Raw genomic sequence first — 25707 nt, 5'->3', positions numbered from 1 at the left:
CTGACTGGCCTGTAGTTCCCTGGATCCTCCTTCTTCCCTTTTTTAAAGATTGGCACTACATTAGCCTTTTTCAAGTCATCTGGGACTTCCCCCGTTCGCCACGAGTTTTCAAAGATAATGGCCAATGGCTCTGCAATCACAGCTGCCAATTCCTTCAGCACTCTCGGATGCAACTCGTCCGGCCCCATGGACTTGTGCACGTCCAGCTTTTCTAAATAGTCCCTAACCACCTCTATCTCCACAGAGGGCTGGCCATCTCTTCCCCATTTTGTGATGCCCAGCGCAGCAGTCTGGGAGCTGACCTTGTTAGTGAAAACAGAGGCAAAAAAAGCATTGAGTACATTAGCTTTTTCCACATCCTCTGTCACTAGGTTGCCTCCCTCATTCAGGAAGGGGCCCACACTTTCCTTGGCTTTCTTCTTGTTGCCAACATACCTGAAGAAACCCTTCTTCTTTTGAAAAGTTACAGTGAATTTACACATGAAGATACAAACAGAGAGACAAACACACAGAGAGAAAGAGAAAATCACACACTGCACAGGCCCATACAGGTATAAACAAAAACCACACACACAGGCAGTGTTTGAGTCTCATAGCCAAGAGGGTGTTCCCAAAGGTGGTTTGGGGAGCAAAGATTGAGCAGGAGTCAGGGGGTGAAGAATCACAGGATGGGCAGAGCTCTGGGCTCGGCTTGAACCCTCCCAACACAGGCGGCTGATGAAGAGCAGAGCCTTGTAGATGTGTGAAATCCACCCTGAACTGGGTAAAGGGAGGGACCTCGGTGTCTTCTGAGCTGGGATTGTATTTTCCACAGGGCAAAATGATTGGCAGAAGCCATTTACTTAAAGAAAACCAGCGCTCCAGGTGAGGTTTGAATTCACAACCTCAGCACTATTCCAGACAGGACTGCTCTATAAGTGCTATGTGCTAACCCATTGCACCAGTGGAACCCCTAGTTAGGGGCTTGTCTCCTTGTTCCATGGATGTATGTATGGATGAGGGGGTTGCATTAGCTAAAACAAATCCATATTAAATGCTGCAGGAGGGTAGCAACAGAGGTGGGGAGCCTCCTTCCCATGTGATTGAGCTGTTTCCCCACTTCCGCTGCTGAGGGGAAGGTTGGTGCTTTGAGCCACCCGGTGCTGGAACTTCTCCTGGGTGAGGTTAACGAGACTCTGAAGAAGGGAAGGGAAGTCTTTTGTATCTGTAGTCTCATTGGTCCCCTGTTGGGGCGATGCAGAGGCAAGTCCCGACCTGGGTCAGTCACGGAGAGGCTGTGTCCCATGGCATGTGTGTGGGAGAGGGGTAGGGCAGGGTTGGGGTGGGTTCCAGGGGAAAAGGTGGGTGTGACAGAGTGTGTGGGAGGGGGAAGGGTGTGTTTCTTAGGATATAAATGAGGGCAAACACAGGGGTAGTGACAGTGAAGCCCCAGGTCTGAGTGTTATGACCCTGTGTGGTGCTGCCATTCACCTTCCCCTCCTGTGGTCTCAGCTTTCATTGGAATCCAGCATTTTTCACCTGTCATCATCCCAGAGGTGTCGCACATGCCCCAAATACAGAGTGTCCCTCTTGGAGACGCGAGGACTGGAGCGGATTTCAGCTGCTGGACAGCTCTGCTGGGTTTTCTACATTTGCCAGGCAAATGCTGAGTGTTTACGTTCATTTCAAGCATCCCCATTTAGAAAACTCCTGAACACACTGGAGATGGGTCTGGAAATTGATTTTCATTTGAAAAAGTTTTTAAAGGGAAGCGCTTGGATTTGAACTAGGAACCCATTGCCCTGCTAGCAAATATTCAACCAGTGAGCTACACTCTCAACAAAGGACTCCTTGAGCAAGAACAGTTTTGTAAGTGAATTTTATCTCTACACAAACACCACAGCTAACAAAATCACCACACCCGCTCTGTGTCACCAGAGCACAACAACAACTTTCCTTGGAGCACACACTGCTCCCCAGCTCTGTGCCCTTCCATCTCCCCAGCATTGCTCCAATCCCTTAAAGCAGGGTCTCAAATTCACTTTACCTTAGGGCCAGTGTCAATCCTCAAATTCTCCCAGTGGGCCAATTATGTCACTCATGCCGCCCAGAACCTGCTCCCCAAAACTCCACCCTCCAAGAACTCTGCCCTCCACCTGCCTAAGCTCTGGGAGGGAGTTTGTGTGGGAGAAGAGGTCTGGGGAAGGGGATTGGGGTGCAGGCTCTGGGAGGGAGTTTGGGTGCAGAAGGGGTGAGAGGCTGGGCTCTGGGAGGGAGTTTGGGAGGGGGAGGGGGTCTGTGGTGCAGGCTCTGGGATGGAGTTTGGGTCCTGGGTGGAGGCTCTGGACTGGGGCAGGGGTAGGGGGTGCAGGAGAAGGGGATGGGGGTGCAGGCTCTGGGAGGGAGTTTGGCGGTGGGAGGGGTTTATGTGGGGCGGGGATGCAGGCTCTGGGAGGGGGTCGGAGGTCCAGTGTTTACCTGGGGCTCCAAGGTGGGGGGGACCTCCGCGCCCTGCTGCCCCCAGGCACCACCCCCACAGCGTACCATTGGCCTCATGGGTGTTTGGGGCAGGGGCAGCACACGCAGGGAGGGGCCGGCAGCCACTGGAGCGAGCAGGAAGACACTGCTCAGCTCCGCTGTGCTTTCAGGGCCCCTGAACTGGCAGGGGGGAGCATCTTGGGGCAGCAGGTGGGGACGAGGGAGAGAACTGGCCCCAAAACTGCTGGAGCCCTGCGGCCCACATTGGGAGGCTCGCGAGCCGCAAATGGCCCGGAGGCTGGGAGTTTGAGACCCCGGATATAATTGCTTCGGCCTTGTAGTTCACAACGTCCAAAAGTAAACATCTCTCCAAATCCAAGGGAGTGGAAATCAGTCAATGTCCCACGTGAAAGCACCATGTTGTGGGTTCAAGCTAGCCCCATCGTGTGGCCATCACCTTTCCCTCCTCTCCCTTAAAAGTTTTGGTATTTTGCACAGAAACTTTCTTCCCTCAGGAGAGACCTGGGAATCAGGGCTGCCAGCCAGACAAACACCTTTAAGACGAGGTCCCTCTCCCGGTCAAAAAATGATCTCCCACCTTCAGTTCAGTGACAGCCTGAAGTGTTCCTTATCCCGCCAGAGCTGGCAGTAGGGCCAGATATAAAGAGTGAAACACGACACATCATAGCTATGCCCACAGTGACTGCAAAATCTTTTTATATATTTCTTATTACCTCAGTGTATTGTTTTCTCTGGAGTCTAGACCTTGACTGTCCCTTCTCCAAGAAATTTGGACCTTGATAAAAAGAATCAACTATCCCTAGTTAAGGCCATGGACTTGACACCCATCGGGGTGTCCTACACAGGTACCAGTATTAACAGCAATGGCTCCCTTTTAGCCATAGTTTTTCCTCAGAGTAATAAATTGAAACAAACCCCTGTTAAATAATTTCTCAGCCCGAGCCCTTCACCTACAGTCCGTAGGGCATTGGGCCACCATGTGGATGTTTCATTTCCCACCTCCATTTCACACAGAGACACAATTTCCTTTGCACAGATCCATGAACAGCAAAACCTCCCTGTGTCTCTTGTCTGAGCCAGGGCACTCAATACCAGTGAACCCTTCTCTCCTGCAATGGCAATGGTCAGAGAGAGGGAAGTGGTCACCTGCGTCCCTGTCGGGGAGACATTGGCTCGGCTCTTTCTTTATGCTGCTCTTGTTAGTCCATGAAACATCAAGGATGGAATGCAAGGCTGAGTTCACGCACCAACCCCCTGAAAAGTTTCCATGCCCCAGAGAAAACCCGACCCCTGCTATTGGAATGATGTGCTGGAGATTTGAATAGGAAAGGGACTGTCTGCTTGTCAACGTGGGGAATGAACAATGATCTACAGCAATGTCGTTAACACAAACACACTCTCATCGAGCTCCAGCCGGAAGGGGAATGGGCAGGAATTCTTGCTGTTCAGCCATGGACACACTTACACTAATGCACAGCCTTGAGTGTGCTGGGGAAGCTGGTCTGAGCAAACAATTTGAAGTGACAATTCTGGGAGAACTGAATCATAGTGCAGTGGAGCAACTGTACATCCAGTAGTTGTGGCCGAGTGGTTAAGGCGATGGACTAGAAATCCATTGGGGTCGCCCCGCGCAGGTTCAAATCCTGCCAACTACGGAAGCACTGGGCTGTTATTATTACTGTAGTCTTAGTGTCTGAGCATCCACAGTGTGAACTGGAGCCAGATCTGGTCTCTTTGGCTGTCTACACTTAAAATGTTGCTGTGACACTTCTCTAGCACCTTGGGTAGACAGTCACTACACCGACTGGAGGGGTTTTCCCATCCCTGTAATAGTTACATTGACGGAACAATTTTTCCTTCTATTTAGCTCTATCTAACCAGGGCTCAGGTCAGCTTAACTCTATTGGTTTGGGGGTGTGGATTTTTCACACCCTGAGACACGTAGCTCTGCCAGTTAAGTGACCAGCGTACACCAGCCCTTAGATCCCTCTGAGTATTGCAGTGCATTCACTGAACTGTGAGAGGAAAACATCAGCTCACAAACACGGAGACTGAATTCCCCACAGTTAATCTCTCTGCACTTTTGAGAAAGTCACAGAATTGAATTCATTCCTGCTAGGACAGAGAAAAAATAAGTGACACTAAATTTTTGGCTTGATTAAATAAAGTTAATGGTTTAATTACTACAGTAAAAATAGGTACTGATTCCTCCAAATAACACCATTACTTGAAATAGAAACAGAGAGAAAATTTGTCAGTGATGACTAATTTAACAAATGATCTTCCCATTATTAATTTATACTGTGCCCCCACTGCAGGTCTGTGCCCCTCCAGTGTAACTGCTCTGCATCTGCCTTCCAAAGAACTGGCCTGACTCACTTCTCAGCAGCAAACGAGTCAATTCCACGTCCCCTCCCCAGAAAAATCAGCCTGGAGCTAATGGCAGCACTGGTGGGGGAGGTGAGGTTCCCTTTAGTTCCCAGCGAGGCATGAGGGAACCGAGCGCGTCTCTAGAAGAACTTTTGGAGCTGACCTGGGGAAAGCGCCAGGCTGCGGCCGGGACTCAGGCTGGGGCAGCATGGCCGCGCTTCCCTGGTGAGCCATGAGACACGCCAAGGGCTGTGTGCAGCCAACCGGGAAGTGCGAGGGAGGCGTCTTCGAGCTGGCGCGTCTCGTCCGTTTCTCCCTTGCTGCTTGGCAGAAGCGGGAAGGGAGCGAAACGTGCCCGGCTGAAGGTTTTGCTCTTGGCCTTGAGGATTAAGCCCGAGCCCCCGGCATGGCTGCTGGGAGATGGGTTTCTGACTCGCACCCAGCGCACTCTGCGGGCCACCAGCTGAACCCCCTGAGGCCAAGAGAGTCGGGTTTGAGGTGGCAAAAAGGGGCCTTTGAGGCTCCCAGCACATCTTGAGGAGCAAGGAAATAGCAGGAGCTTACCAGCGTCCCTGGGTGGGCTCGAACCACCATCCTCTCGGTTAACAGCCGAACGCGCTGACCCATTGCGCCACAGAGACACCTAGAGACCTGGCTGCTGTTACCAAGGCTGTGCAGCCTGCAGATCTCCTGCCCACGCTAGAGCTTGCAAGGCGCTAGTCCGGACAGGACCGGATTCACCGTGGCACCAATGGCTCCACCGTGCCAGGCCCAAGCTCAGACGGGCCCATAACACTCGCTTCCTCCCCTCTCGCAGCGCTGCCGAAGTGGAGCCTCGGAGCAGCAGGGATCCAGCCTGGGAGCCGAGAGCCCACGGGGCCCTGGGAGCTGTAGTTCCTTGGCCAGCTCCCTGCCGAGAGAGCCAGCCCTGAAGCAGGGAAGGAACTACATTTCCCAGCATTCCCTTGGCCACTATCCACAGGAAAGGGAGTGGGGGGAGTGGGGAAGCTGAGACCCCATGCGCTGCAGCTTGCTGTGAATGGGGAGCTGGCTGCTCGAAGGGGGTGGCGCTGTGAATGGGGAACAAGTCCTCCTGCTAGCGAGGACCTGGGTGGTGTTCCCCGCGGCAGCAGGTACCTTCTCGATCACAGCACCCCATTGCACTGGTCTGGCGACGGGGGCAGGCTTCCTGGTGGCAGCCTGCACAATCACTGTTCTTTGTTGAGGCTCAGGAGCGGTGGGCCGGCAAGCAGCAGGAGGGCTGGGAGCCGGGGCAGGAGACTGTGTTGTTCCCTTGAGGCGTTTCCTGCAGGCGACTTGGTGCATCTTGCATTGCTTCTGCATCTCGAAGGGCAGGCTGCAGAGGGCACAGCTGAAGGTGACCAGCTTGCTGTGGCATCTCTTCAGGTGCCTGGTGACGCCACCGAGGAGGTGGAAGCTTCGGGGAGGAGAGCAGATGGGGCAGATGAGCACGTCCGCAGCGAGGGGGTACTGCAGGTAGATGGTGTCCTCATTACCTTGCAGCAGGGGGGTTCCAGCAGCATCAGCGGCATCGCTGGCTCGTTCATCCTGATGTGGGCGGGTGGGGTCGAGAGGTCCGGCTGGGCGGGCATCTGGCAGGGACCTGGGGTCTCTCTGGGTGGTTTCAGAGGCTGGGCAGGCATCTGGCGAGGCGCTGGTGACCCTCTGGGTGGTCTCTGGAGAGATGCTGGTCCCGTCTATGGAGATTCCTCTCTGACGGTGTGCAGAGCAGAGAAAGCACCACCAGTGTCAGGGACCTGGGCATCTGCGGGGGTGGGAGATGGTGGCCTGAGAGCCTCTTGCAGTGGCAGAGTGGGGTGGGCTCTCCATTGGTGGCTGGTGTTGCTGGAGAGCGGGAGGGCTCTCGGTCGGCAGCTGCTGTAAGGCGGGGGGACTTACCCTCGGCGGCTAGTGCTGCTGGGGAGCAGGGGGGATGTTCCTTCTGGTTGTGATGTCCTGACAGGCCGGCCTCAGGATGCAGGATCTTTCTGGAACAGCATGTCGGAGGGGGTCCTTCGAGCAGCCACCGATCTTCCCCTTCGTGCTGCTGGTCTGTAATGTCCTGGAGGCACCGAGGACCTTCTTTGTAGTCATTGTCCGAGAAGCCTTCTGTGGAGCAGCAGCACCAGCGGTGGGGTTGGTACACGGTGCAGCTGGGGATGTCTCAGGAGCAGAGAAAGGATTTCCTGCCAAGGTAGCCGCGGCAGAATACACCTTCAAAGCAGGATCGATTTTTTCAAAAATAGCAGCTGGAGAATCCATCTTCAGTGCAGGTGTTGCAAGTGTTCATAAAAATTGATTAAACTGATAAAAACAGATACTCCACTTGATCTGAGCTCCAAGGAGCCGAGAAGCAAAGCCGACACTCTGTGACGCACGCACACCCCTGCCCCACCGCTTTCTACCTCACCGTGACCAACTCCCAGACACGCAGGAAACACCATAAGTAGGTAACTCTACGTGAGGATCACTTCCCCGAAATGACGCCAGTGGAAGAATTCAAAGCAAGAACCCTAAATGCACCATTCTGTTCAAAGACAGTTCCCTGTACACTCCTAATTTGCACAAACCCACCCACTGACCTGTTACTAGCCATCTTTCCCTGTTAACTCTTACAGCAAAACAGGGCAAAGAAAGCCTATGCAAGTGCTATACTGCAGCCCCAATGCTCTTTTCTGCTCCTTCCCACAGAACTCTCTCAAACATGCAGTCAGTAAAATCAAATCAGTTCCTTGCCATTGGAGGGCCTCAGGCATGGGTGCACCTCAGTTCCTCTGAGGTGATCAGCTGGTTCCTTCTGGCCTTAAACGCTAGGAATCGGACTCAAAGGGCCACAACCTTCCTCCTCTTCTGCTCCTAGGAACTATCCCTCATCTGGGCGAAAGATTTACCGAAACTGTTTCTTAAGTTAAAACTGTGTCGTTTTCCCAACGGGAAAGGGATGGGAAATTTCTCTTCTGTGGGGAGACGAGGGAAAGAAGAGAAACCATACAATCAGTTCTGGAACGTGTACTAAGGAGAGCGGTTGAAGAACCTCCTCAGAATAGACTTAGAAATCCGCTGTTGAACTGAACTACAAACAATGACAAAGGAAAATCTGCAAGAGCAGCCTTTCAACGGAGAGGCCTAATAATAAGATGTTACTAATAACTAACCAAAGGGTTAGAAATAACTCAAACCATACTCTTCGTACAAACCAAATGTTGATATGGACAACACTACATTTCTTTGCTGCTCTTCAACCATGATATTCTCCCCATACAGAGGTCCACTGTTCCTGGAGGTTCAGTATTGCAAGAACAGGGTGATGTGTGCAGTGGATGGAGCCAGTTGCTATTCCATCTCCCGGTTCCAAAAATCAGTTGAACAGATAGACCTCAGATAGAGGAAGTCTCAGTTATTAAAGTGATAGGAACAGATTTAACATTTGTATTCAAGCTAGTCCTCTGCATATAATGCTTAAATTATCCAAAAATAGCACATTTGGTTTAAAAAGTCATAAAAGGCACATCACCCATGATCTGATACTTGGTGAAATCTAAGTATAGAACACCCAAGCAATTTGGGGATTGTGACCTGCTCCTTCACAGTCTGCCCTGAGGTTGGCACTCACAGTTACGAGCTGCTCCAGATGGCTCCAGCCCTCTCATGGATCAGTAACTGGTTAGCAGATAGGAAACAAAGGGTAGGAAGAAATAGTCAGTTTTTACAATGGAAAAGGGTAAATAGCAGCTCTAGGCAGCACTTTATACCACCTGGCAGATACCCTGCAATTACCCAGCACTGCCATCCCCAAACCCTCGCCCTCTCCCCCACGGTTTGACAGTAGATTGGATTTCTTTTGCACTGCCCCCAAGTGGCCCGGAACTGGGTGAGGCGGGTATCCTTCTTATGGGGATTGCAGTAGCACAACCGGGTCCCACACAGGGATCAGGGCCCTGTTCTGCGAGTGCTGGATGCACGACACAACTGAGGGGCAGCTGCCTTGTAGGAGCTACTGGGGGAAGATGGGAGCTGGGCACTGGGGGAGGTGCAGCTGGGGCTTGCACCACCAGGGAAGGCTGTTCCAGCAGCCAGAGGCAGTGGAGGTTGTGGGGAGGAGATTCTCCTGCCCTTCAGCCCCTCCTGGGGTGAAGAGCAGAGCCCGACCCTTTGGTATTTGCCCTAATTAGCCCCGTACCAAAGGGGCACCACAGATCCCTGGATTATCCAGATCTATCAAACCTAAACCAATCGTGCAGGATCAACGGGGAAATAGCACTGGATGGGTTACCTAGGAAGGTGGTGGAATCACCTTCATTAGAGGATTTTAAGGTCAGGTTTGACAAAGCCCTGGCTGGGATGAATTAGTTGGGGATTGGTCCTGCTTTGAGCAGGGGGTTGGTCTACATGACTTCCTGAGATCCCTTCCAGCCCTAATATTCTATGATTTTATGTTAGTTTGAATGTTCCCAGGCAAGCTCAGATGTGGATTGGCATCTCCCAAAGTCCATTGTCTGTTAAGTCTTTCTTGACTGGGCACTTACTGAGAATAGTCCTTTCTCAAGAAGCTGACCAGATGCATCAATGAGGCAACTTGGAATCAAATGCATTTGAGATACAAGTACATACCCATATTCATAACTTCAAATACAAAAATGGTACACACTTACAGCTAGCATAATTATAACCAGCAAATCATAACCTTGTCATGGACACCTCACATGCCAACCTTTGTACAATATTTACTGCAAATATATAACGGTGGTGGCAACAATGATCTATTTGGTCTCAGTTCATATTAATAACGTCACAGCAGCCTACAGGGAAGTGGGAGGGAGGCGTCTTCGAGCTGGCGCGTCTCGTCCGTTTCTCCCTTGCTGCTTGGCAGAAGCGGGAAGGGAGCGAAACGTGCCCGGCTGAAGGTTTTGCACTTGGCCTTGAGGATTAAGCCCGAGCCCCCGGCATGGCTGCTGGGAGATGGGTTTCTGACTCGCACCCAGCGCACTCTGCGGGCCACCAGCTGAACCCCCTGAGGCCAAGAGAGTCGGGTTTGAGGTGGCAAAAAGGGGCCTTTGAGGCTCCCAGCACATCTTGAGGAGCAAGGAAATAGCAGGAGGTTACCAGCGTCCCTGGGTGGGCTCGAACCACCATCCTCTCGGTTAACAGCCGAACGCGCTGACCCATTGCGCCACAGAGACACCTAGAGACCTGGCTGCTGTTACCAAGGCTGTGCAGCCTGCAGATCTCCTGCCCACGCTAGAGCTTGCAAGGCGCTAGTCCGGACAGGACCGGATTCACCGTGGCACCAATGGCTCCACCGTGCCAGGCCCAAGCTCAGACGGGCCCATAACACTCGCTTCCTCCCCTCTCGCAGCGCTGCCGAAGTGGAGCCTCGGAGCAGCAGGGATCCAGCCTGGGAGCCGAGAGCCCACGGGGCCCTGGGAGCTGTAGTTCCTTGGCCAGCTCCCTGCCGAGAGAGCCAGCCCTGGAGCAGGGAAGGAACTACACTTCCCAGCATTCCCTTGGCCACTATCCACAGGAAAGGGAGTGGGGGGAGTGGGGAAGCTGAGACCCCATGCGCTGCAGCTTGCTGTGAATGGGGAGCTGGCTGCTCGAAGGGGGTGGTGCTGTGAATGGGGAACAAGTGTGCCCAAGGAGTAGAAGGCTTTGGTCCGGATGTCACCCTCAAAGACTTCCCCAGGCTGGACGAGGGATGCTGGTGTGACCTCGCCTGGCAGCCCCCAAAGGAGGAACTGGGTGGACTGAATGGACAGTGCCCCTCTCTGTCTGAAGCCTAGCAAGGGAGGTCTGTGGATCCCACAAGAAGTTAAAATGAAAAGTAGGGGAGGGGAGGCTCTACTCGAGGACCTGGGCAGCTGTAGATACAGTACCAGGCCCGTAGGAGGATTTCCATTCTGAGCCAGGGAAGCAGAAATTGGCTTTTCCTTTCTTGATTTATCCAATATTCAGAAAGGGAATCGAGCACCTGCCTTCCACATTTGAACACTCTCAAAACTCAGGAGTGCTCAAGCTCAATTTGGGCTGCTTGTTACTTCATTTCTCCCCAATCAAATATGCTGATCCACTGAAACGTGCTGTGGAAAAAGTAGGATAAAATTGAGCAACAAATGCTGGCATCTCCTCCGTGCTAACTCGGACTGGAATTGCTATTTTCAACAGCCATTGTCATTTCTTTTAGTGTTGATTGTTGAAAGGGAAGACAGTAATACTGCCCTGGCAAATTCCCCACAGAAACAAAGAGTGGAACAAAAGACTAACAAAAGCACCTCACCTTTTCCTCATTTATGTAGGACAGTCTTACGATATGGATCCAGATATCCTCCAATCACACAAGCTGAAAATTGTTCCACTTTACCGCAGTTCTGTAACCGTGCAGGGACCAGTCCCGTCTGTGTTCTGTGCACATCCAAAATTCCTCCTGAATTCAGAAGGGCCTTGCTTTTGTGACCATACTACCTGATATTTTCAGCCCTTGTAAGGTTCTTAAAAGAAGAATTTTAATGAAAGAAAAGGTAAAAGAATCACCTCTGTAAAATCAGGATGGTAAATGCCTTACAGGGTAATCAGATTCAAAACATAGGGAATCCCTCTAGGCAAAACCTTAAGTTACAAAAAGACACAAAAACAGGAATATACATTCCATTCAGCACATCTTATTTCACCAGCCATTAAACAAAAGGAAATCTAACGCAGTTCTAGCTCGATTACTTAGTAACTAACGGTTGTAAGGCTGCATTCCTGATCTGTTCCCGGCAAAAGCATCACAGACACAGACAGACCCTTTGTTCCCCCCTCCAGCTTTGAAAGTATCTTGTCTCCTCCTTGGTCATTTTGGTTCAGGTGCCAGCGAGGTTATCTTAGCTTCTTAACCCTTTACAGGTAAAAGGACTTTGCCTCTGGTCAGGAGGGATTTTTATAGCACTGTATGCAGAAAGGTGGTTACCCTTCCCTTTATTTTTATCACAGCCCACTTGGAGACATCTTCCCCCAAAATATCACCCAAAGCCCTACACACCCCCTTTCCTGGGGAGGCTTGAGAATAATATCCTCACCAATTGGTTACAAAATCATCAAAGACCCAAACCCCTGGATCTTGGAACAATGGAAAAATCACTCAGGTTCTTAAAAGAAGGATTTTTTTAAGAAAAAGAAAGGTAAAAATCATCTCTGTAAAATCAGGATGGAAAATACTTTACAGGGTATTCAGATTCAAAACACAGAGGATCCCCCTCTGGGCAAAACCTTAAAGTTACAGAAAACAGGAATAAACCTCCCGCTTAAAATAGGGAAGAGTCACATAAAACAAAAGATAAAGCAATCCGCCTTGCCTGGCTTACCTATACTGGTTGCAATATTGGAGACTTGGATTAGGATGGGTTGGAGAAGGTGGATTTCTGTCTGGCCTCTCTCAGTCCCAAGAGAGAACAACACCTAAACAAAGAGCACAAAACAAAAGTCTTCCCCCGGCCCCAGGATTTGAAAGTATCTTGTTCCCTTATTGGTCTTTTGAGTCAGGTGCCAGCCAGGTTAACTGAGCTTCTTATCCCTTGACAGGTAACAGGATGTTGCCTCTGGCCAGAGGGATTTTCTAGCACTGTATACAGACAGGTGGTTACCCTTCCCTGTATATCTATGACAGTGACCGTACAACCTGATATTTTCAGCCCTTGTAAGCGAAGCAGATTTACATTCAGTAACTGGGCAGAAAGGAAGCCGGTACTGAATGCTCCACTTCCTTGCCGGTATGCTGCTGCACCTTTTCTTACTGGTACGCCGTCCCGGCCCCTACCGGCTTCCTTTCCAGGGGTAGGTAACACTGCAAAGGAGGAAAACCTGAGACGCAGAGAGCAGCAGGGAGTTGTCTGAGGTCACACAGTGAATAGCACACAGGGCTCCTGGCTCCCTGGCCTCTGTTCTGGCCACTAGACAACACTACCTGTGCTCAGCTGCCTAGGGGTTCGGTGTGGGGATACAGCTTTAAAGGGTCTGGGCCATATCCTCAGCTGGTGTAAATTGGTGTCTCTCCACTGACTTCACTGACACAAGTTTAGAGCAGCCGAGGATCTGACCCAATATGCAGAGTTTGATTGAAAACTGGGAGAAGGAGTTAAGACACTTGCTCATACAAGCACCCTCATTCCCTTCTCACGGGAGGATGAAACAGCCCTGTGGCAAGGGGATGGAATTAGCCCCAAGAGGGGAATCCTTTTGGTCCTCTCCTGGCTGGAAGGGTCATGGAGGGACAGGACTGAGGTGCTTTGGCAGAGCTGTGAGAATAAGTGTTGGCTCAGTAAGCAGTGAGTGTGAACATGGCTGACGGTCCTGGGAGGGAGGGGAATCCAGCCAGAAGAAGGGAGAAATTCAGCCACCGTCCCAGGCTCAAACCACCATCCTTTGCATTAACAGCAGAACACACTGATGCAGTGCACCACAGAGATACAAGGCTGCTGCACATCTGCCTGCCAGTGGTAGAGCTCGCAAGGCGCTAGGCTGGAGGCTGGGGGCTGTGGGTGCAGACCCAGCAGAGTGGTGTAGTGGCAGCATGCTGGGCCCATAACCCAGCGGTTGATGGATCTAAACCATCCTCTGCTAGGCTTGTTTCTTTTTGCTCTGGGCCTTCACGCGAGGCAGCGACCAGCAGAGCGCCAAGAGCCTAGGCCATGAGGCCAGAGGTGGCTGAGGCGGGGCCTGCCAGGGAGCTCCCCGGCACCTCTGGCTGCCTGGGCTGAAGGCAAGAGGCCTGCATGTGGTGAGGGCCCCTGTCCCAGCCTGAGGCAGCCGTGCTTCCTCGTCCCCTTTTCCCACGCTGCTGCTGCAGGAGAACACGAGGGAGGCTCTCGGGACGCTGGGCAGCTCTGAGCAGCTCTGTGTGGCTGTCGGGGGAAAGAGCCGCAGCTCCTGACTCAACCTGCCATTGACTCGCGGGGCTCTGTGCTCCGTCAGCCGGGGCAGGCCAGGCTGCGGCTGGGACTCAGGCTGGGACAGCATGGCCGTGCTTCCCTGAGGAGGCATGAGACATGCCAAGGGCTTTGCGCAGCCAACAGGGAAGTGGGAGGGAGGCATCTTCAGCCGGCGCGTCGCATCTGTTTCTCCCTTGCCGCTTGGGCGGAGGTGGGAAGGGAGCGAAACGTACCCGGCTGAAGGTTTTGCACTTGGATTAAACCTGAGTCCCTTGCGTGGCTGCTCGGAGACGGGCTTTTGCGGCGCGGCCCCCACACTCTTCCAGCCAGCAGGTGAACCCACTGTGTCCAAGAGGGACACCTTCAAGGTGGCAAAAGGGGGACTTCAAGGCTCCCAGCAGAACTTGAGGAGCCCGCAAGGAGCCTTCAGTGGCATCCCTGGGGGAGCATAACCCCCCCTCCTTTCCATTAACAGCTGAACTCACTGACCCATGACACCACAGAGACACCTACCAGCAGCTGGGTTGCCAGGGCCGCTGCCCAGCACCCTGCACCACTCCCTGCCCATGCCAGAGCTTGCAAGGCACTAGCTTGGAGTCATGGCCACTTGGGGCTGCTGAAGAAAAGCCAGCAGAGTGACACAGAGGAACCGTGCTGCACCCATAGCACAGAGGTCGATGAATCAAAACCCTCTTCTGCCAGCACCAGCCTCCTTCTTCTTCCACTGGGCCTTCAAGCTAGGGGGCGGCTGGCACAGTGCCAAGAGTCTACCCTGTGGGGCAGGAGGTGGCTGATGCCCGCAGCCCGCTGGGGAGCTCCCAGAAGCTATTAAGGGACAGAGACTCCTAAATGCCCTGAGTAACAAGGGTTTGGAGTTCATTGAGGCCAGTGAGGGGGTCACTATGTCGGCCCTGTAACCCTGGGTGTCGGGTCGCTGTGCAGCTTTGATCTCGAGCTCGGATCCCAACAACCGATCAGCAGCCCACAGCCTCCCGCTGGGTCTGCCCCACCTGGTTACTCCTTACAGGCTGACCTGACCCCCCTTCCCACCCCAGATTCCCCCCTAATCATCCTACTGGCACTCAGAGCCAGAGATGTGGAGGTGCTGGAGGAGGGAGGTGTGACTCTAGGGTGGGGGTCTTCTCTAAAGAGGGCTGCAGAAAGGTGGTGCTCAGCTCTGTCAGCGACCTGCCCAATTGCCCGGGGATGCAGACTTTTCTGTAAGGCACATAAAGGGGGTGTTTGGCTTCCAAGCTAATGTGAGGCATGTGCATTTATGAGAGGGAATTTCCAACCTGCCAGCAGTGAAGCCATAGCACTCCAGTGGCCTAATGGATATGGCATTGGCTTCCAAAGTCAGAGACTGTAGGTTCAAGTCCCATCTGGGGTCTCCTTTCTCTAGAGAGTAAAGAAACCTTGGTCTCATTTTCTAACATGTGTTAGGGGTTGGTCTGGAAAATTTAAAGAAAATCCCAATACCCTTAGCATGATGCAGACACTGGCTGTTTCTGATCTTTTACTGTTCATTGAGAAATATTTCCTTAATGATGTTATGGAATATCGGGGCAGGCTATGAAGGCACCATTCTTCCTGCTTTCACCCTTCGAGACAACATGGCTACATGGCATGGGGCCAATGCGCACCTCCCAGCCAACTGCTAGAGAAGACAACAGCAACACAGGCAGGGATGGCAGCAGGGCAGGCTGCAGCTCCAGGAGGAAGGTGGTACCAGGTCTCATCAATGGGGAGGTGGCCACCCCAGCATGCACAAGGCTGACCCATCAAGTGTGGTGTGTGCTGCAGCGCGCCCCTACTCACTGCAAATGATGGTGGAGGGCAGCGTGGGGAAAGCTTGCACTCGTGTTGCCTGTATCTGTGCCACGGATAAACGGAGGACATGGTCATGCAGGCTGGGCCTGACACTTCACAGTGCTACATTCACTCCGAGTACACCTCAAATGCTACACCAAGGCTGGCGAGTTCCCCATGAATTCCCACGTGAGCACACATAGTGCACCCACACACACAGTGCCACCGTCCACCACCCATGCACACACACACGTCGACTGAAACCAAAGAGACACAAACTGCACACTGAGGAGATGGCTGGTTTGTTTACAAGTTGCTTTTATTTACAAAGGTGCTGAAGTGTGATCTGTTTGGGTTTTTTGAGGGCAGAAACGCAATGGATGAGAATCTCATGTCCCTGAGCTGCCAGGTGACAGTGGCAGGAAAAAAATGCAGTGCAGTGAATTTTAAAAAGACACTAATAAATAATTTAACAAAGAGAAGTAATTAAATAAAAGAATCCAGTTGACTCTCATTCTGGAGGCTTGTTCCCACCACAGAGAGCGAGGGGCAGGGAGCTACTGGGAAAGGCAGGTGGTGAAGTCTGAGGGAGCATAGTCAATTAAACAAATTGTAACAGCCAGCTACAAAATACTCCATTCTGGTACCAAAATACAGAGTATATAAATCTACAACTAATACAGCCACACACAGCTCAAAAAGGGTGTCCACTTAACAACAGGTCTCAGAGCAGCAGCCGTGTCAGTCCGTCTTCGCAAAAAGAACAGGAGGACGTGTGGCACCTTAGAGACTGACCCATTTATTTGAGCATGAGCTTTCGTGGGCTACAGCTCACTTCATCGGATGCATTCAGTGGAAAATACAGTGGGGAGATTTATATACACAGAGACCATGAAACAATGGCTGTTACCACACACACTGTAACCAGAGTGATCACTTAGGGTGAGCTATTACCAGCAGGAGAGCGGGGGAGGGGGGATTTGCAAACTGGATACAATTAATTTAGGCTTGACTAGAGACTGGGAGTGGATGGGTCATTACACAAAGTAAAACTATTTCCCCATGTTTATTCCCCCCCCCTCCACTGTTCCTCAGATGCTCTTGTCAACTGCTGGAAATGGCCCACCTTGATTCTCACTACAAAAGGTTCCCCGCTCCCCCTGCTGGTAATAGCTCACCTTAAGGGATCACTCTGGTTACAGTGTGTATGGTAACACCCATTGTTTCATGTTCTCTATGTATATAAATCTCCCCACTGTATTTTCCACTGAATGCATCCGATGAAGTGAGCTGTAGCTCACGAAAGCTCATGCTCAAATAAATTGGTTAGTCTCTAAGGTGCCACACATCCTCCTGTTCTTTTTGCAAATACGGACTAACATGGCTGCTACTCTGAAACCTGTTATATATTTGCAGCAAATATTGTATAAAGGTTGTTGTGTAAGGGGTCTATGGAGAGGTTATGATTACCTGATTATGATTATGCTATCTGTCTGCATGCATCATTTTTGTAGTTGAAGTTATACATATTGGCTATGTACTTGTAAATCAGTGTGTTTTGATTCTGAAGTAGCCTTAGTAAAGCATTTGGTCAGCTTCTTGAGAAAGGAATGTGCAAATTACGTGCCCAATCAAGAAACACTTAACTGACAATGGATCTTGGAAAACTCCCATCCACATAAGAAGTCTTCCTGGGAACATGCAAGGTAGCATGTGGGCCATGGCTGCCACCTGTAAAGAACTAAGTCATTCATGGACATATGACTTGCCCATGTGACTCCAGACTCCATTTTGCTGTAATTTTCCACAGTAAGCACAAAGAGGTGTCCTTAAACCTGGAAGAGACTATAAAAGGCAGCTGCCTTACTTCTATCTTGTCTTCAATCCTGCTTCATACCTCTTGAGGGACTTTACTACAAATGGAAGTTCTGAACAAAAGGACTGAATAACCCATCCCAGCTGTGGATACACTCCAGAAACTTGATTTGAACCTGCAGTTTATTCTATCACTTCTACAAGTGTGAACCAAGAACTCTGCCATTATGAAGGCTTCCATTTAACCAATTCTAGCTCTCATCTCTATCTTTTTCCTTTTATGAATAAACCTTTACATTTTAGATTCTAAAGGATTAGCAACAGCATGATTTGTGGGTAAGATCTGATTTATATATTGACCTGGGTCTGGGGCTTGGTCCTTTGGGATCAGGAGAACCTTTTTCCTTTTACTGAGGTATTTGGTTTTCATAACCATTCATCCCCGTAATGAGTGGCTCTGGTGGTGATACTGGGAAACTGGAGTGTCTAAGTGAGTTGCTTGTGTGACTTGTGGTTAGCCAGTGGGGTAAAACCAAAGTCCTCTCTGTCTGGCTGGTCTGGTTTGCCTTAGAGGTGGGTAAACCCCAGCCTTGGTCTGTAACTGCCCTGCTTTAAGCAATTTGTCCTGAATTGGCACTCTTAGTTGGGTCCCGCCAGAACCAGCGTTGTTCCACTCTCTCTGGTGGGAAATTAAAAACAAAAAGAAGCAGAAACCTCTCCCCCTGCCAGCACTCCAAAAGAAGCAAGGTGCTACTTAAAGAAATGAATAGGCAATTACATGCACATACTCCTCTAGGAGAAGGCAAACACAAGGGCGGGAACTCGGGAGTAGGGCTGTGGCAAGGGCGGAGCCTTATGGAAAGGGGCGGTGCAGGAGCAGGGCCTCAGGTGAAGGGGCGGTGCTAGGGCAGATCGTAGGAGGAATGGGCGATGACCGGTTTGGTCACAGAGACCCCCTTGGGAATGTCACCTGACGTGCTGGAATTACCTCTGAGCCCATTTTCCCTGCCAGTTAGGGGCTCCCAGAACCCTGCCTTGTTGAGCCAGACATGCCAGCCTGCTACAACGCAGATCCAGGTCTGGTCCACACCCCCAAAGCTGCAGACTTTAACCAAAACCTGCTCAGCAGGTCACCTATCTCCAGCTCCCAGACACCCAGCTCCCAATGGGATTCAACCTCCAAATAAATCTGTTTTACTCTGTATAAAGCTTATACAGGGTAAACTTCTAAATTGTCCACCCTCTATAACACTGATAGTGAGATCTGCACAGCTGTTTTGACTGTGGGGATAATGGAACACCTCCGGTTCGACCTGCTCCTTGGTATTGATTTTTTTCTGCGAAGCTCAGGTTAAAGTATTTGCCTGCAGCAGGAGAGAGTGTTCTGCTGGGACCCCCAAGGGAAAGGGTAAGGTCTCAGGAAGTGCTGAGAGAATGGGAGAGAGTCTCCTTGATTCTTCTGCAGCTGGGGGAAGCTGTGTGTTTCCAGGTGGGAGAGTGGTTGAGACCAACTCCTACGCTGCAGCTCGTGGCAACACCACATCAGGAAGGGATGGGGGTGAAATGCCTGCCAGGGAGAGAATGGTCCAGGTTGTTAGCTGCAGCAGGTTACAGCTGAACCAGAGACAAAAGCGGCTCTAGGGAGCAGAGCACAATGTAGCCCAGAGGAGAGCCCAGAGAAGGGGCAGAGAATCTCAGAAACCACTGAGGTGGGTGAGGATTCCTGTGACTCAGTAACACAGGGAAGCGGGGTGCTTCCAAGTATGGGAGGGGCTCAGACTAGCTCCTTACAGCAGAAGGCAACATGCCCTCGCTACAGGGGAGATGTTGTCAGTGATTAAGGAAATAGTCCCAGTTGTTGGCTGGCAGAGTTCTGCAGCTGAAGGAGGGGGCCCAGAGGAGGAAACTGGGGAAGGAATAGTGGGGGTACAGGAATGTCTCCTCATGAGTCATCTGGGCCAGAACACTAGGAGGATGGCTGGGTCAGCATCTGTGCACCCAGGCATGCAGCCTGTGACCCAGGTTTTGAGAAGGAACTGTGTAACTGAGTTCCTGGAGGGGAGCAGTCACACAGCTGGCTTCTCAGGGACAGAGAAAGGGGTGACAGAGGGTACCCCAATCCAGGTCCCAATTTTTTCAGGACGCTATGTCTGATACGTTTTTGGAAAGTAAATGTGTCTCTTTACATCAAGATGCAGCTCCAACACCTGTCACAGCAGAGGAGTTGAGACCAGGAAATTGCTAGGTGGTCGTCTGCCAGAATACAAATGACCCAACTCATGGGGGCAGGGGGCTTTCCCCCAGGCTGGTGAGACACAGAGAGCAGTTATGGGAAAGCTGCTGGGAAAGGGTGAATCCAATCAAAGGTTGAACACCCCTAGCCCAGAGAGCACGGATCACAGCCCTCTAGGGGGCAGGGGAGGACTCAGTGCTGGGAGGGGGAAACACAGGGTAACCCCTAAAGGGGAGCAGCATTTCCTACATACACATACAAGTCCTGGGGTTGGGAAACTGCTCCCCACAGGGCCAGCCAATGTTCAGGACCCCCCTGGGCCCTTATCTTGCCAGATCCTGAGATATCAAAATACCAGAAACATGTGTAAATTAAGAGCACACACAGAGGGGAACACTGGAGGGAAAGAAAAACCAGTGACTGATTACATGGGAGAGAATCAAAGGACACCATGGGTAACGAACAAACTAAACCTCAAACTACACTATCGGAACGGAGGGCGTGGTATCCTAAAGATACTTGTAAACACCCATCTGTGGTGATAAATGTTGGTTTTAATGTTAAGTTTTGAGGCTAAGAATTTCGACACGGATGTTACACCTTATGATGATGCTACTTTTCCATTAATACCTGTAAACCGGTTTAAAGTTTATCACAGCAGAGAAACCATAAAAAAACCTGGTTTGCTGTGTGTGAATGGGGAAACTGAGGCACACTGCCTCATGGCCTTTATGGCTGGATGCCAAGAGAACTATACCCAGAAAATGCCTTCAAGATAGTCAGTGACTAACCCTCCTTCAGTAAACTAAGAGGGGAGGTCTGATGCTCTGTACCTCGAGGGAACACCCTACAACCCTATGTTCATCTTTATAAAATGATTGGGTGGCATCCAATGCAAAGCTCGTCATGTTGGATATCTTCGGAAGGCTCATGATGCACTGAGCATGGTTGGTATAGTGATGTTATAGTAATTGTTACAGTAAAGTTATAGGATATAATTTTATGTAGATAGTTATGAGGCTGAAAATGTATCCTCATGGCTTAAAGCAAGCCCATGCAAAAGCTCTCCAAGAACAGAGAGGCAGTTCACACCGCGTCAGGGGATGGATGGGACAAACCCAGCCCAGCCTCACTGGAACAATGGACACTGGCTTAGGCAGCAACAAAAGAATCTGTTAAACCCTGGAGGGAATCACCTCCTTCATTTGGGCAGTTGGGGACTGATGAGGTAATGCTCACCTGACTCTGAAGGAGGGGCGGGGGCAAAGCCAAGAGAAAAGAAAGGACATGATAAAAGGGAGAGAGATTTTGCCAGTCTGTCTCTCTTCTGCCTACATCTACAGACACCACCAGCACAAAGAGACTGAAACGCTGATCAAAAGGGAGAGCCTGACTGAAAAGTAACCAGCCAGCCTGTGGTGAGAAGGCTCAAAAATTTGTAAGGGCACTGAAAGTGTTAAGATCAGCTTAGAATGCGTTTTGCTTTTATTTCATTTGACCAAATCTGACTTGTTAGGTTTTAAGTGAGTATAAGTCAAAGCATATCTTTATAACTAATAAATCTATTTGTTTGTTCTACCTGAAGCCGTGCATTTGGTTTGCAGTGGTCAGAGGCTCCGCTTGGGATAACAAGCCTGGTCCATGTCAATTTCTTTCTTAAATTGAAGAATTCCTATAAGCTTGCAGCGTCCGGTGGGCATAACTGGATACTGCAAGACGGAGGTTCCCAAGCTTGTGTCTGGGAGCGGAGATATTGGCTAGTGTCATTGGCTTGCAAGTAGCTGGGATCAGCTTACAAGCCAGACGCTGTGCAGGAGTGGCCCAGGAGTGGGGGGCTCACAGCAGAGCAGGGTAAGGCTGGCTCCCAGAGTCAAAGATTGGAGTGACTGAGCAGATCACTGGTCTGGTTAAGGGAATGTCACAACAACCAATTGTTTTAGTTCATGAGAGCCACCAAGATTCCAAGCCACCATGAATGGCCCCCACTTTGCATAATTTCAATAGGACTTTAGAGTAATACTTCATATTTCTAGCTTCAGAGACAATAATGATACATTCATACAACTAGGATGGGCACACTCAGTAGATCATAAGCTGTGTAATGAGACCTTTCGCATAAAGCATATTCCAGTTACATCATAGTCACACTTATAAACCTATTTTTATAAAGCACATGCACTGCCATGGGGGGAGGCAGAGGGCAGGAGACGCTGGCATCTTGAGGCTGGAACCACAGCCGCAGCACTCTGGGGTGAGGGGCTGGGCAGGAGGCATGGGTGAGGGGGTCCCCTGCCCTGTGCCCCACACCACCTTCTCCATCTGCCTCAGTCACAATTCCTTCTCCTTCTACCTCATTGGCCCCACCCTACCGTCTGCCCCACTCCACCCATCCCTCCAGCCCCAATACACCCCACCTCCCCTTCCTTGACCCTGCTTCCGTCTGCAGCTACCTCCCCCGTCTTCCCCTCCCCACTCGGCCTTCCACTCCCTTCTCCACCCAGCTCCCCGCCTTCCCAGACTTCCTCTCTGCGGGTGGGTGCCCTCCTTTTCCTTGCCGATGGATGTGAAGGCTTCAGTGCATCCCCAGCGACGGCTCAGGAACACCCATCCGGCCCCATGCACTTGACAAGCCAGCGGGTTGTTCAAAGTCCCATCCTAATTCCTGGCACTGGGAGCAAGGGGCTGGGATGGGCCTGCTCTTGGGCAGCTCTTTGGAAGTGGGGCAGCGGCTGGGGCACTGGGGCGTGTACAGTGGGGGAGCAGAGAGCCACTGAACGAACCTGCAAACCTTGGATAGGATGGAAACTCCTTCCTGCCAGGGAGTGTAGCAGCCCGCGTGACTTCCCCTAGTTCCAGGCTCCAGCACCTCAGGGCAGCAGTCCCAGAACTGCCCCATCACCCGATCCTTCCTCCCGTGCCAGCAACAGGGGGCGGCTCTGAGGCTGATGCTCTCAAGGGGAGCAGCCCCTGCGGAGGGCAGACACTGGGGAAGCCCAGCACTGGCTGGCGCCTACCCCTGCTCTCCCTGTCAGCTCTCAGGCTCCTCCGCCTCTGGCCAGAGGCTTCTGGGCTGCAACAGCACCACCCTGTGTCAGTTTGGGGGCCAGCATTAGGGCAGAACAAAGCTGGAAGGCCTGTCTGAGGGCACGGCTGCCCCTAAACCGCTAGGGCTGCACTGCCAGGGCGCTCCAGTCTAGGGGAGAACGGAGGAGCTGAGGGAGACGGAAGGAGCCTGGGGGTGAACCTGGAGGGTAGTTGGGTGTGGGTGGGACAGTACGGAACAGTTTCTATGGGGACGGGGGATTGTTAGGGAGTTGGGTCCCCCCTCCCATTCAGCCTCTGGGTCTACAAATCAGACTCAAACCTTTCTCCTCTTCTGATCCTCTAAACTGCTCCCTCTGTGCCAACAGGCACATTTTCACAGGGGGAAAGGAATGAAACTATTCTCTCCTGTGGGGACACTGCCGAGAGACACAGACCCAAAGCCCACACTTCTGGAAAGCACTATGTGTGAGAACCAGCCTCTTAAGTAATTTATGAAACAGCACTAGAGCAGAAATAAGAAAAGCACCCACCTCAGAAAGAGAAAATAGAGAAACTGACAGAAAACACAGCTCAAGGTTACAAATAAAAGAGCAATATGGGACACGTTTTTTCTTTTTTTGAACCATCATGCTCTCCCCAGGGGGAGGTGCACCATACCCAGCAGGTCTGCAATACCAGGCTGATGCGTGGAGTGGATGGAGCAAGCCTCTATTCCAGATCCCTGTTCCAAAAATCCCTTCAATTGAGTTCTCAGCTAGAGAACATATCAGAGATTAAACTGTTAAGAACAGATTTAATAATTTTATTAAGATGATGTTGAAGTAAAAAGAAAATGGTACAGAGTTTAAGCATAGAAGTTTCTGTTTATCAGGGAATAAGGTACAGATTATCAAGGGGTGCGAAATTCGGTGGCGTAAGGAATACATAATCTGCAATCTCCCCGATTGGGGGGTAAAAGTTTAACCGGTCAAAGTACAGACATTGAGATATGGGGGTATGTTGTCCATATAATGGCTATGTTCAGGTGTGGAGTATAATGAGCGGATACGATGATGAGGATGGATTTACCCTCATTTGGTGGGATTTAATGTTCAGTGAGTTTATGGTTCCAGTTCATACGGTCCAATGGAAAAAGCCTCTCAGTCTTTTTCCCATAGTGGATGCACGATGTCGTACCGGCTCACACCTCCTGGTACTGTCGGTGGCCGGTGATGTGTTCAATGTAGATGTCCCTGGACCATTGGATGGTGTCCGAGACCATGAGGAGCCGCATGAGCCATGTGTAGTGTCGACCGATCCCACAGGTCCGCAGCACATGCTCGTTGCAGGGGTCCCAAGCGCCCAGGGCTCCGACGATCAGGGCATCCATCTGCACCTCGTAGCCCTTCGTTCTCAGGGTGTCGGCCAGGGGGGTGTAAATTTCCAGCGTCCGAGCTCGGGCTTCTCGGAGGGCCGGGGTCCTGTTCTCGAAGGAGACCGTGATGTCGAGGAGGATGAACTTTTTCTGGGCCTCGTTGGTGACTACCACGTCGGGTCGCAGCAGGCTGTCAGTGCCGGGGATGGCGCAGTTCACGGTGACCTCCCCCAGGCGTGGTGCGATGGCTTTCACCAGGTGGTCCTGGATGGCGTTGTGGTGCAGCTGCCAGGCTCTGGAGTGGGGCTTGCAGCTGCACAGGATGTGGGGCAGGGTCTTGTTGGAGTAGCCACACTTCCTGCAACGCTTGTCTCGGTTCCCGTGGTGGACAGCCCCATTGAGCGGGACGCAGTTGAGCCGGGTGCAGTGGCTGAAACGCCAGTCAGCGAAACGGGTGAAGCCACCCCCGGCGAGGAAGTGGTTGCTGGCGTCCCACTTGCCGGTCAGTTTGAAGGCTTTACCCTGGTCCGGTTTACGCTTCAGGGCTTCCATGTACAGCGAGTGGATGGCTGCCTTCAGGGTCCTCTCCAGCATGCCCCTGGCGCTCGGGGTGAAGATGGTGTTGTCCTCAGACCTGATCTGCGGCCCCAGGACTCCCAGCTCCTGGCGCTCCTCGCACCACTCCCAGCGGCAGCCGATGTGCTTCCCCAGATGACGCGTGGCACTGTGAGCGCGGGACCACAGTGAAGCGATGTCGCACCCGTCCCGTCCGAATTCGCCATCCAGGGAACCGCTCAGGAAGCTGGCGGTGTCTTGGTTGGAGGGGGCTCTGCCGATCCGCTTCTTCGTTGCGTCATGGAGGGCGTTTGCTGCGATGTTCCTTACCATGGCGTCGGGACACGTCAGCAGGCGGAAGGCGCGGGTGATCACCGCGATGTCACACAGGTCACCCATGCGGGGGACATTGGCACTGCCATGCCTGTGGGCGATGTAGACCAGCTCGTTGCTGCCTCTCTGGGGAAGGAACAGCCACATGGACCTATCCTCCATGAATTTATCTGGTTCTTTTTTGATCCCTGTTCTAGTCTTGGCCTTCATAACATTCCTCCACCCCGTGTGGCAGCTAGGAGCTCTGGCGTCCCCCCGCAGAAGCTGGGAGCTATGGGGCCATCTGCAATGGCATGGGACTGCGGCTTCTCCCCATCACCCATGGTGACTGGGAACTCCAGGCTCTGCCTGCAGTGTCTGGGAGCTGGGGGCTCCCTCTGTTGCCTGTGGTGGCTGGGAACTCCAGGGTCCCCTGCCCCATGGGGTGCCTGGAGCTCTGGGGTCTGCTTGCAGCATCTGGGAGCTGTGGGGTCTATGTGCAGTGACATGAGCCTGTGGGGATTCCAAGATCAGATCCAGAAAGAACAATATGCTCAGAGAGAGTAGGCTATCCCAGAGTCCTATGGAGTAGTTCCAGAGCATTCACCCAGTGATTCTGGGCAAGACCAGCTGGGAGCAAAGCAGCTGCTGTTGTCACTAAGGTAAGTGTTTGTCTCCTCCAGGCTGTGGTGACAGCCCTGATGACTGCAGAGAGACTTCCCTTGGGCTGGGGCTAATTTCCAATTAAAGGTTCCCAACTAGCTCTGCGGGCAGGTGGAGAATTCCTTCATCTTGAGAGCTGCTAATCTTCC

General features: G+C 51.8%; 5 non-coding genes and 1 pseudogene across 5 annotated transcripts; 1 reads left to right on the top strand and 5 right to left on the bottom strand.

The window, feature by feature from the left end:
• The first annotated feature begins 4051 nt into the window (after window positions 1-4051).
• TRNAS-AGA (transfer RNA serine (anticodon AGA)) lies at window positions 4052-4133 on the top strand. The gene has a single exon. It is a non-coding gene; the product is annotated as a tRNA-Ser (tRNA).
• Window positions 4134-5415: 1282 nt separating this feature from the next.
• TRNAN-GUU (transfer RNA asparagine (anticodon GUU)) lies at window positions 5416-5489 on the bottom strand. The gene has a single exon. It is a non-coding gene; the product is annotated as a tRNA-Asn (tRNA).
• Window positions 5490-7045: 1556 nt separating this feature from the next.
• On the bottom strand, window positions 7046-7227 carry LOC140901780 (U2 spliceosomal RNA). Its single transcript, XR_012155971.1, has one exon. It is a non-coding gene; the product is annotated as a U2 spliceosomal RNA (small nuclear RNA).
• A 903-nt stretch (window positions 7228-8130) lies between these two features.
• On the bottom strand, window positions 8131-8337 carry LOC140901778 (U2 spliceosomal RNA; annotated as a pseudogene).
• A 1638-nt stretch (window positions 8338-9975) lies between these two features.
• Window positions 9976-10049, bottom strand: TRNAN-GUU (transfer RNA asparagine (anticodon GUU)). Its single transcript has one exon. It is a non-coding gene; the product is annotated as a tRNA-Asn (tRNA).
• A 13266-nt stretch (window positions 10050-23315) lies between these two features.
• On the bottom strand, window positions 23316-23507 carry LOC140901787 (U2 spliceosomal RNA). The gene has a single exon (XR_012155979.1). It is a non-coding gene; the product is annotated as a U2 spliceosomal RNA (small nuclear RNA).
• Between the last annotated feature and the right edge of the window lie 2200 nt (window positions 23508-25707).

Source organism: Lepidochelys kempii, chromosome 22, assembly GCF_965140265.1.
Source record: "Lepidochelys kempii isolate rLepKem1 chromosome 22, rLepKem1.hap2, whole genome shotgun sequence".
Lineage (NCBI taxonomy): Eukaryota > Metazoa > Chordata > Testudines > Cheloniidae > Lepidochelys > Lepidochelys kempii.
The sequence above is the reverse complement of the archived record's forward strand: the minus strand, read 5'-3'. Positions and strand labels throughout refer to the sequence as shown.